Source organism: Coptis chinensis, chromosome 2 (genome assembly GCF_015680905.1).
Source record: "Coptis chinensis isolate HL-2020 chromosome 2, ASM1568090v1, whole genome shotgun sequence".
NCBI lineage: Eukaryota > Viridiplantae > Streptophyta > Magnoliopsida > Ranunculales > Ranunculaceae > Coptis > Coptis chinensis.
Genome location: NC_141457.1, coordinates 62025299 through 62037761, shown reverse-complemented (window position 1 = coordinate 62037761; position 12463 = coordinate 62025299). Strand labels below are relative to the sequence as shown.

General features: G+C 35.1%; 1 pseudogene; it reads left to right on the top strand.

Annotated features, from left to right (window-relative positions):
* The first annotated feature begins 8546 nt into the window (after positions 1–8546).
* On the top strand, positions 8547–11305 carry LOC147517010 (myosin-11-like; annotated as a pseudogene).
* Positions 11306–12463: the final 1158 nt, after the last annotated feature.

Genomic DNA, 12463 nt, shown 5'->3' with positions numbered 1-12463 from the left:
TTGCTCAATAAAGTATTATAGCTATGGGTTATATGATTCTTTAATCCTCATAAGCTAAACATGCAAAGTTTTACCTATTTAACATCTAGTGACAATTACACAACTGAATTAAGTGAAAAAATTGAAGCACACTTACATGGTAAGGCTTAGTTCTTCACCTCTCTCCTTATTCTTCTTTATCTTCTTATCTCTTTCTTTTGATCCCCACCCACACAATTGTTATCTCATTCTTTTAACTTATCCAACCACCCATTTATTACAAACATTTTTTATTTATCCCTCAACCCCCTTTTACTTTTCTCACCTTTTGATTTTAGCCCTTCTTATGCTTCTTGTCATTTATTGAGTTACACCCACTTCTCTATTTTTAGATTACATCTCATTGTCATTTTTCTTTCTTTACTATTTACCTAAAACGGTCATTTCCGTTTATACCCTTCACTTTTTCTACTCTTGTTTCTTTTGATTATCTCACATTTTTTCGTCCATCTCTATAACATACATTATATTTTCCCGTTACACGTTCCCCTTTCCCTATTATATCATTATATTTTTTTCTTTCTTCAATACACCACCTTCATCTTCGTTTGCTCCTCTGTTGAAGAGGGGGCAATGTGTGTACCATACATTTTCAGTCTAAAATGTACTCGAACCATGGACCGGATATGAGCCCAAAGAACGGACCGATCCGATTTGGTTTGTCCAAATAAACACTTTCGGATCGTTTGGTATTGAATCCATCAAAGTTAAGAACAGTCCGGGGCCCATCCGAAAGTGGCCCGGATCCATGGATCAATCCGTTTGGATGATTACGATCCAATAATCCGATCCGCGGAAGCTAAAAATCCTAGTGCAATCCAATAAGATCTTGCGCAAGGATAGAATGAAATCTTGGGGAATGATCCTATTTTAGATAGGATCATACTAGGATTCATCATCTCTGAGAATCCCTTTCTTGGCCGCCAAGGCAGGGGATTGCTATATATACGGAGGCTTCGTGATCCTCCGTAACTACGCTTTTAAGAGACTTGATCCCGGATTCTTCACTGGGTACGTAGGCAACCAGAACGTTGGTGCAGTCTCACTTCCTCAAAAATCCCAATCCCCCATATCTTTCGAGCCTTCGGAAGCACCATCACATCGGGAGTGCCGGGTTAACATTTTGCCCCGACATCCTAGCTTGCGGAAGCACCATCACATCGGGAGTGTCCGGTTAACGTTTTGCCCCGACAGCGGGAAAACAACCGTGTTTAGTATCACTTGTCGAAAGCTATGGCTTTTAAGGATTGTTGAGACCAAACCCTAATTACATGTAAAAAATATAATTATGCTTTACTTTTACTGATAAAAAATATTATGGTTTACTTTTCAATTTAAACAGTAATTAACCGTACTTACTAGTATAAATTGGGGATTGTTTTTTCCAATTATGATTTATTATTTCAATTGAACACAAGTTAAGTATAATTGCTTGTAAGAAAGTGAGGGTTTGGTTGAATTAGTGTTTGTTATTGCAACTGAACACAAAATTAGCTTTAATTACATGTAAGAAATTGACGGTTTTGTTGAATTAGAGATTATTATTTTATTTGATTACCAATTAACCTTATTTACTTGTAACAAATTGTCACCGTAATTAAGTGGATTGGCTCTGTGTGAGCATAATTGATCCTTTCGACATACGTTGACTCATAGTAGCATTGGACTAATTATGAGCATGTTAAATTTGGAGATTTTACTGAAGGAAAACCCTTAAAGTAAAGTTGTCACGGTTTCTATCTTGAAGATTATTGAAGTAGTTAAGTATATACATTCTCATACACTTTGAGAACCTATGCATTGGGTAAGTCTTATAACATGGATGCTCCTTAACAGGATAGTTAATACGGGTACACTTTGATGTGTTATATCTCTTTTATTTGGGTACATGTATGTATGGTATTAATTGCATTTTTTGTTGTTTCTCTTGCTACATTCTCTCTTCGCTAACTTGATGAATTATTGGGTAGCTATACTTGCTATGCGTGTTTGATGCCTTATTTGTTTGTTTTTTTTTTTTCCAGGTGATTGAAAGCTTAGTGGTGATGTTATGACGCAAGTGTCGAACTTCTAGGAACCTCTCTTTTGTTTGCTGTCATGTAGCTCTTGGTACTTTACAAACCCAACTTCTTAGTTTTGTGATTTCCCCCCCTTTTATAATCTCTCCATCTGTCCCTCAAGAGAATAATTAAGCGATTAGATAGAGTGGAAAAGGAACTAAAACACACAATCCCTGAAGACATTATTTTCAACGAAATACTCTCAAAAGTAGAAGGCAATACACTTAATAAAATTCTACTGTGTTTGCAAACAATGACTTAACTTATTCAAATTCGATTTGAGGTTTATCAATTTACATCTCAACCGTTCAATCCAAGTCCACAGTTCCAGCATCATCTTCGTCACTGGACCCAACCACATAAAATCCCAATTCTACCACTTAGAGGTTACTTCCAATTCCAATCCCATAAAAATAGAAATTCCGGTTTCCGCTTCAATGGTTGTTGGCGTTTGCAATGGTTTAATATGTTTAAGTCATTGCTTAGGTAACCATTCGTTCAACTTATACGTGTTAAATCCTCTTACAAAAGATTACATTACTATTAAAAGTAAGTTTCCTAAAAAAACACTATATTCTCCTGAGGACGTTAATTTCGCATTTGGTTATTGTGAAAGTAGTAATGAGTACAGGATTATAAGATTGATCCGTCTTGAAGCTTGTGTTATAAGCGTGTTCACTTTTAAAGTCGGTATTTGGGCGCAAGAAAATGTTAACCTCAAAAGAATAGAAGGGACATGGAGAAACGTAGAAAAACGTTTGGTGTCGGGTTTTGAAGAAACATATTATGTACTTGTTAATGGAGTGACACATTGGTTAGGTTCTGAATCGAAGGGTGTTACTGTTTGTTTTGATCTCAAGGACGAGCGTTTTTATGAGATGCAAATGTCGGATTTGGATGTTAATTATGTGTGTCATCCGGGTGAGGTCAGAGTGAGTCTTGGAGATTTGGGTGGATTACTTTCTTTGTTCTTTATGTTACAGGCAAAGGAAGTTGATATTTGGGTTATGGGAGAATATGGTATTGCCGGTTCTTGGACGAAGCTGTTTATAAAGTTGGACAAAACGAGATGTGTGTGCCGTTTGAATTCTTGCATCCAATAGGTTTGGCAAAGAGTGGAGAGATTATAATTAGGAAAGATTATGGCCAACTATTGTTGTATGACCTGAAACAAAACTTCGATTCTGAGAATGTAAACTAAAATCTGAGTTTATGTTTCACGATATATTTAGTTATGTTGGAAGCCTACTCTCACCATGGTTCATGCAGTAGCATACCAAAAGACTTGATTGGTACATTTTTTGTTTGTTTGTTGCGGTTGAATTCTCTTTGTGATTAATGATTCTTTCTTTAGTCCTCAAACTCTTTTATCTTTTCTTCCGTTAATTTTGTAGGCTGTGTTTGAAGCTACCCTGATTGTGAAAATCAAGTTAGTAAAGCAACCCTCTTCTGGAAATTTTAATATATATATGTGTTTCATCGATTTCCTTAGAATAAGCTATTGCTTTAAAGATAAAATAAGCAAGTGATGCCTTTTTTAATATACAATGAAACTATATAAGAGTTCGTATTATTTAAAAAACCAAAAATTACATTGTTGATGCGAATATTATTATCTATATGCGTGCAAAACAAAAAATTAGACTAGAGCAAGTCACTTAACAACTTTTTTTGCGATTTAATACCATACTTAGGCTGTGTTTGATAGCCCTATTTGCCATGCCAAATCGTGGCGAATGCAAAAAAAATCAATTTGCCACTGTTTGATACGTTCTCCACCCGGTGGCAAATTTTCTTATGATTTGCCACATTCTTTGATTTGCCACCAAAATCCCGGCAAAATTTACATTGGGGGGAGCTAAGAAAATTTTGCCACCCAAAATAACAAAGGAATTTGCCACCAAAGAAAAAGAGATTTGCCACCAACAGAAAGAAAAAACCCGATACCAGCTCTCTTCTCCCACCCCTATCTTCGTCATAAACCAATGTTCATCGAGAATACTTGAAGGCGATTGGAGCTTTTAAATTCCAAGTTCGCTGGCTCTCGTCTCAAATCCACCATCTCTCCTTCAATTCTTTCATGCTTTTAGGGTTAGGGTTTGGGAATCTAGTTTTCATCATCTTTTTTTGTGGATACCCCAGTTATACTCTAGGAGTTGTTTTCTGTTTGATGTTGCGACAAAATTGCTTTTCCTTACCATTAGTCACAGACTTATAGTCTATACTTCACACGATTAGATTTTAAAATTGTGTTATTGTTGAATGCAGTAAATTATTTTATTTATTTTTTAGCTCATTGTATGTTTTTGAATTTTGTGCATGTCCGTATTAAGTTATTTTAAGTTTTCGCCTCCTCCTTTTCAGCGCCTTCTAGGTGCCAATTTAACTTCACAACTTTTAGAGAAGGTATTTCACATTTATCAATTACTTTTGATGCTCTTATAAGTTTCACACTTTAGTCATTTAAGTATGCTATATTATTAGAAAACCACATTGTTTAGTTACTAATCAATTCCATATTGAGTGGATGGGAATTTGTTATTGCTGTTGTTGGGTTTTATTTTTTTTTTTGTTTTTTTAATAACAATCTTTTAGTGTGTATTAAACACTGGTTATTCTCTCTTTAAGGGTGTAGGTGTGTGTGTGTACATGCTTGTGTGTAGGCGTGTACTTGTCTATCTGTGTATCACAGAAACAGGTATACGTAAATGGTGCATATTTTCTTGGTAAAAGGTAATCCTAGATTTTGGGGGATTACATACTATTCTCCCAGTGCGCATATGCAAACTATGTTGTTATGGCAAAATAAGGCCAAAAGCAACACCCATTTGTGGAGGAGAGAAGGGAGTGTACATGTGGGAAGAGAGAAATTTGTGTACTTTTTTATGTTGTAAGATTCCAAACTATCCTTGATTTTGGTCCACTGCATTGTTTGTCGAAATTGGTTCTTAGAGAAACTCAGTGTTTCTGATGTAGGACATTATAATTCATACTTATGATAGTCTTGAGCGACACGGTATGAAGAGGTCCAAAAAGAAAGTAGTTTCCTATCAAGTAAGACTAGTGTGGACATTGTAAGGCTGAGTCCAATGACTCTATATCCCTTTAAAAGTAGTGTTAAAGTCAATAAAGTAGAGCTAAAGTCAACAAAATAGAGCTAAAGTCAACATATTTTACTCTCTATTATTATTTTTCTATGTATATATACAAAGGATTTTACTTTAATGATAGAGAGTAAAATCTGTTGACTTTAGCTCTACTTTTAAAGGGATAGGGAGCCATTGGACTCAGCCTGAGAGAAACAAAATAAATTTTTAGTCACTACACCATAATAGGATATTTGCAACACGGACTTTTTTTTCATGTTAACAAGTTATGTTATAAAGCGTTACTTTATTTCGGTGAATTTCAGGAATTAATCGCTACCGCTTAAAAATCGTGCGAGAAGCGTTGCAAATTAAAATCTTGAAATATAAAACATAACTTTACTCTCTCTCATCGCCGCTACACTCTCACGAACCCTAACTCTATTTGCTCAGTTACAAGACACTTTGGCTGTCTTTGGTTCAATCTTTGTTTAATTCTTTTCAGACTAGATTTTTGGGTTTCCTCCACCACATTAAAACTTCGACTTTTGCATAATCCACCACCACTGCCGTTAAACTTCTTGTTTCTCAATTCAAAGGTTAATTGATCTTCTCAGTTGAAAGCTAATTGATTTTCTCTCTCTGGTCAATGGTTAACTGATTTTTTTTCTCTATGTCCACATTGACGACTTCGACAGGTAGTGGCGCCATTAACGCTGAAACAAAAGGTCTTCTCTTCTTATCATACAGGTAATTTTAATTATAGTTAAATAGAAATGGGTCATGTTCAGAACAATGCAAAATGTTGTTGAAATATTGGATTTTTATGTCAATACAGTACTTGTGGGTGTGTTGGCTGGATTCAAATTGCATTTTGAGACTCTTTATTTATAAGGTCCCATGTTGTGAATTAATCAATGGATCTGTAAGTTCATGTTTAGTTTTGAATTTTGTGAGTGTTTTTAATTACAACTGTTTTGGAACCAAAATCTTGGCTTTTTGCAATCTTGTTAAGTTTCCATTTAAATGGTAGGTAGGTTTAGGATATCATGCATGTTTGAGTCGCTAGTTCTCTTTTCTCGACTTTGGGTTGAAGGTCTTGGGTTGTATTGTTGGATTATTTCCATTCTCGACCAACCAAGTGTCATTTTTTTCCAACATGACATTTTAGTCTCCGCAAGTAACTCTTGATAGGAATGCTTATTAGCATTTGCCCAGAAAGACAATTAAAACTCAAGAGTCAAGACTGTAATGCACTTGTACTGTTTGATGTGATGAGGAGCTTGACACTTTTTCTTTCTAAATGAATTGTTGAGCTGCTACAATTGTCACTCGCCTATTACTTTCATGAAAATTCCATCAACAAGAGTTCGAATCAGTATTATTACATTGAAGGATTTTAATTCACTGGTCGCGTCTTTTTAACTTTGTGCTGAAATTTTAGGTTCATTTCGCGCTCGCAAAGAGGCTATTGAGATTGTGAAACCAACAGAGGTTTCTATGTAAAAGCCGGATGGGTTTGTTGCTTTGCTATGTGATAGGTTCCACCAAAATACTCAACTACTCTGTCATCCTTGCGGGACAAGGTGAGAGCACACTTTTAGAGTCTCCATGTTTCTCTTTAATTATCATTAGCTGTAATTTAGGAATGCTTTCGATATTTGTTTTACTGCTAATCTCTTTTCCAATGCCATAGGCGGTTCCTTGTGATTTCAAAGCTATTAAAGAAGTAATAGTACGCAATCTGGGCCAGGAATTATCAGACATGTGAGTTTTTTTCTTGTCTAACGAGAATGTAGCATACATTGTTTATTTTAATTTCAAAGTCTTATGCAGAAATGTAACATCATTGAGGACTTATAGATTAGTGTGGCTTGTCTCTATGAAAACCCTGCTTTGTAGTTTGTTGAATGTCTCATTCCTAAACATTAAGTCATTCGTTGGTTAGCACCACAAAACGTTTTGTCGGCATCTGCTTTGACTTTTGTTTTGTTTTCTATTTTCTATTTCATATTTCTTATCATTAACTACTCAAGGGTTTTGCATCAATATATCAGATTTTTGTCATTTGATGAGAAGCCAATTGTTCTTTACATCGATAGCTCAAGTACATCGTGCGGTCTTGAAGGATGATCAGGAAGTAGCAATTAAGGTTATATTGTTTGATGAGCAAATGTTTATATGCATGTTTGCTTAAGTGTATACATATGCATGTGTTGTTCATAAGTGTGGTATCAATATCTTATTATGTTGCTGAACATTTTCCACATGAACCGATATTGAGATACGTCTTCATGCCATGGTCTCTTTTTTGGTACTTTTGAGTCAAACTTCCACTGAGATTTTGTCAAACGTCCTACAAAGTGTGATACCTATATTGTGTTTTAAAGGGAATTATTAATATCTTGTTCCCTTCTAGGGATTTCATTGCGACACATATGCGAAATTTTCATTGCAAGTAATATCGTTTCCCGAGATTAAAATTGTGTCCAAGTGATGGCTTATGATAAATCTTGTTGGTAAATCTTGTTTGTACTTCGTAAATATTTGTTGGCTAGTTGGTAAATCTTGTTGGAGTTGAAACCACTGACCTGGATAACCCTTTAGCACCATAGGTTTCTTACTTACAAGTTCTAAAATTTAATGCTCGTAGCAATTATATGTAGAGTTGTAAACAATATAATGATATTTCCCTTGTTGATTGGAGTATTGATAAAATTGCATAGTGGTACTTGATTCATTTATCGCCCACAAACTCAAGGTAATGGTTTCTTTGTTTTATTGGGATTCACATTTTAAGACTACTGTAAGGGATTTTAGAGGATCATCATGTTGGATCTAAGTATTCTTATTAGGTTATTAAGTATATTGCGCGTGTGGAAAATAGGTATAATATCATGGCTTTTCATTTTGTTTCATTTTGTACCAAATTGTTTCATTTTGTTTTTCTTACTCTCAAATAAGTATTTTGTATTTAGTCAATCATTTTTACGCTATAATAATAATACATCGTTGGAAAAATATGTGGAAAATGCCAAAATGGTAATGGGTATTTAATGATATTTGAATGTAAAACTTTCTGATCAATTGGTCCATTTCTTTAGTTTTATCAAGAGTGGGTGACCCATGTGTTTTTGAAGAAGGCCCAAAAGAGCAGGCCTTGAAGGCTGCCAAGGCAGTGAAATCAGGTGTGTCAACTCTAAAGAAGAAAGCTAAGAAGATCCGTACCTCGGTTACCTTTCATCGCCTAAAGACTTTGAAAAAGGCGAGACCCTAAGTACCTTTGTATCGATTGCAACCCCGAGGAACAAGCTCGACCACTATTAGATTTTGAAGTATCCGCCTCCGACTGAATCCAAGAATGAAGAAGATTGAGGACAATAACACATTGGTGTTCATTGTTGATATTCGTGTTGACAAGAAGAAGATCAAGGATGTAGTCAAGAAGATGTACGACATTCGGACAAAGAAAGTCAACACATTGATCGGTGAATGTTCATATTTTGCTTCTAACTGTTTAATTTTTTCTTGTGCACACCTTTATGTCTAATATGAACCCATGTGTTTGGTAATGAATTTGATTCCACCTAAAATGAAATCGTGCAAAAAGTACTGATAGTTGCATTAATATTTACTTGCTTGGCATATGGTAGTTGCATTAATGTACTATGACTTAACATTCCTATAGGAACTCACTTTTGACCAAAGACCTTGTGCTAGTTTTTAAAAAGCTGATGTAAGTAGTTTTCTAGTGAAGAAATCAGCCAAATGGTTGGTAGCACAAATTTGGTGATTATCATTACTGATTTCCCTTGGAGCTCATGTTTTGAGAACAAAAATGGATAAACATGATTTGGTGTTCACCTTGATATATCTAACTTTGAACGATGGTCTTAGTTTTGTTCTACTTTTGCTTGGTAGTACTTTGATCTTAGTTACTTTGTTAGCTACCCAAAGATTGATTTTACATGTCTAATTAATCTTTTCACGTTGGGCAAGTTCTTTCTTAGCTTGATAGATCATTTTGTTGTCGTCGATTGTATTGTGTAGGGTATTGATTTTATGAAGGGAAAAACAAGAAGGCCAAAAGAATTGCTTCCTAATATGATGAGTCATGCTTACCTCAAGCTCCTCGTCAAGGTAAAACTTAAACCCCACTCTCCATTTTCTCAATTTTCAACTCATCAAGTTACTACAAGGTTTTTTTTCTTTTTATGCACCGATTTTATGTAATCATTGTTTATGTCGTCGAGATATGGGAGTAGACAACAAATGCTCTATCTTTGGGGTGGGGGGGGGGGGGGGGGGGGTCAAGTATTTAATTAATTGCATAAATTTAATTAGTATGATTGTTTTCCGAGTTTTTTGGAATTAGACGGGCTTTGTGGAGTTGCACTAGGATTTATATTGAGTGAAGCCATCGTTACTAATGCTTGTTATTGTATTTTGAAGATCGGAATTGCTTGGAAAATCGTATAGAAATTTGTAACCCTTAGTAAATCTGAATTTGTAACCTTCAAAACTCTTTTGAAGTTATATATATGGTTCAATGAATATAATATTTTTTTCAGGCGTTTGCTTGTGTTTATTTTACTTGTCAAATGGTATGAAAAAGCATTGGTAATTTCATTTGCTTCTATATGAAACCGGGAGGTGCATGTTCAGGGCAGAAAAAAATTAAAATAATTTTTTTATCATATCAACACATTAGTAATGGTTGTAAACGTTTGCAAAACAAAAATAAATATTAAAACATCCATCAATAATCGGTTACAAATCAAACTACACAACATTTTTAACCGTTAGTAGTTGTCACTCAAGAACGGTTAATAACCGTTGGAAAATTTGGTTTTGCAACACTTTTTAACCGTTAGTAATTGTCACTCTGCAACGGTTAATAACCATTGAAATTTTGGTTTGCAACGCTTTTAACCATTGCAAACATTTCCAACACTTTACCCATGCCTATTTGCAACGCTTAAAAAGCATTGCGAAAATTATTCACAATGGTTTTTTGCCGTTAGTAATAGACTGTTATGGTGTAGTGTGCCTTTCTGGTTTCAGCCTCCTGTTGAGATGAGAATGTTGTTCATTTAGTAATGGTGAATATGTCAAGGCAGGATTGGCTGAACTAGAGCATTGGTGCTATAAGGCCACGGATGAGGTGACTATATATTAACGTTTTGACTCAAAAATTACTCAAATGTTTTCCCCGTTTTACCTTGAACGCCAAAACAATTAATGCAAGATGCGGGCTCGGCTTGGGATGAACTCAAGCATATAATACAAAGCTATTGGGTTCCCTGTTATTTGTTTTCTCTGCTCATTATAATGTTTTTCTTCAATTCCTTGTTAAAATATTCGCATGAGAATGTGGTAGACTCATGGTGTTGGAAAAGTGTTGGGTAATTTGCCTCTAAGTATGTACACAAGTTGAACAAAGCAAACCCCTTATATATTTCATTCCTTTTTCAAGTCATACATTAAAACCAAAAGAGACTTTGGATGAAATTAGCCATGACTTGTGCCTAGTGAGTGATATTCATTAAAACTTATAGTTTCTACCATGTCATCTCTGCTTGTATATCATTAGTTTCACTTTTTGTCAGCGTGTACTTAGCATACAAATGTGCAGGACCAGACGATGTCTTTGGGATGACAAGTATGGCACACACAGTTTGTCATCAGATGTAAGTTATTTAGTTGCAAATTATCAAACTAGGTTTGTAACTAACTTGTTTCGATGAGATTTATTTGTTAGTCCTCACCAACTTTGTGTAGCAATGCTATATATTGTCTTTGACTAGGTCATTTCCAACATGAGAGTGTTGATGACTGAAGATTCAAACAATGTTGTAGCAGTTCTTTCTTGTTAGATGATGATTCAAGGTACATAGATCAAACTATTCAATTTTGTTATCCATTCATTTCCTTGACTCCATACATGCAAATCGATAACGTAGTGATCATTTTTCTTCCTTCCATTTACCTTGCGGCATACCCTTTTCAGTTGATGACATATCGAAGTCAATGGAACAGATTGACATATCCGACATTGAACCACCTCCACTCATCCGAGAGACTTCAGGCTTCATGTTTCTGCTTCCACGTGTGGAATAATCAGTTTACTTCCCATGGGGTTTTGCTCTCTAGATGTATTTATTTTCATATTGAATCATGATAGCCTTTCAACCGTTCCATTACCTCCTAGGATCACCTTTTTGCATCGAAGAAATGCCCTTCCAACATCCCCAGCCAAGTATAGAATTAAATCCATGCTTCACTAGCATTGCTCTCTCCGACTGACGAGGCAGGTCTTCCACCATTTTGTTGTAGTGTTCTTTTTTGAAGTGTAAAATTTAGGTGTTCTCATTCCTTGCAATGGAGTAGCATCTGGTGACTTTGTATACTAGTTGATGTAGCTAATTTGTAATGTACATGTTCAATAGCTTATTTGAGCTTAACATTTTCATTCTTCACAAATCAAATTGGAAAGAGTTGGTCACTGGTATAGCCTGGTATATATTGTTGAAATGATGCAATCAATGGTAGTCAAGAGTTGAACTTGAGCAATTTTTTTATGAATTGTAAGCGGATTGCTTTCTGCTTTCACGCCAAAATCAGTACAAGTTCCCACGAAGGCTTCTAATCTAAACAAATTCTTCTCACCTTAAAGTTTCAAGCCTCTCTCATACACAAAAAAAGATGGCGGCAACATCTCACAAATCTCTCAAGAAGAAGTTGGTTGTGTTGGTAAAATAAAGATGATTGCAAAGTGCAATCAAAATTTTGATTATTCTACTGAAATGCAATGCTTTGTAGTGGCAAATGGTGTCATTTATGTGTTTTGATGTGCACACGCTTAAACTATGGATTTAAGAACTCTTTAGAAGGAGAAATCAAACTAAGCCCTAAGTCCAAGTATTTTCAAGGTTGAAGCTTCTCTCTTTTTTTTAATCACAAATCATCTAATTACCAAAACATTCTATTCATTCTTTAGGGTTTCTAAATTAAACAATCATTCAATTGTTACTTCCAATAAAAATACACATTGGGTCGCGAAACCTTGCAATCCAATTACTGGTGTTGTTCTGATTGGTTACTTTTCTTTTCTGGAATGGAGCTAAAAAAAACTAGTCGACAATAATGATGGCATGGGGAGGAATAAAGAATAGAAACTCAACAAGGAACAATGTTGATTGACAAGTTCTATACGACATAATTCAATATTCAAAGACTAGACAGTACAGAAATGAAAAGAAGCCTTTATTGCATACA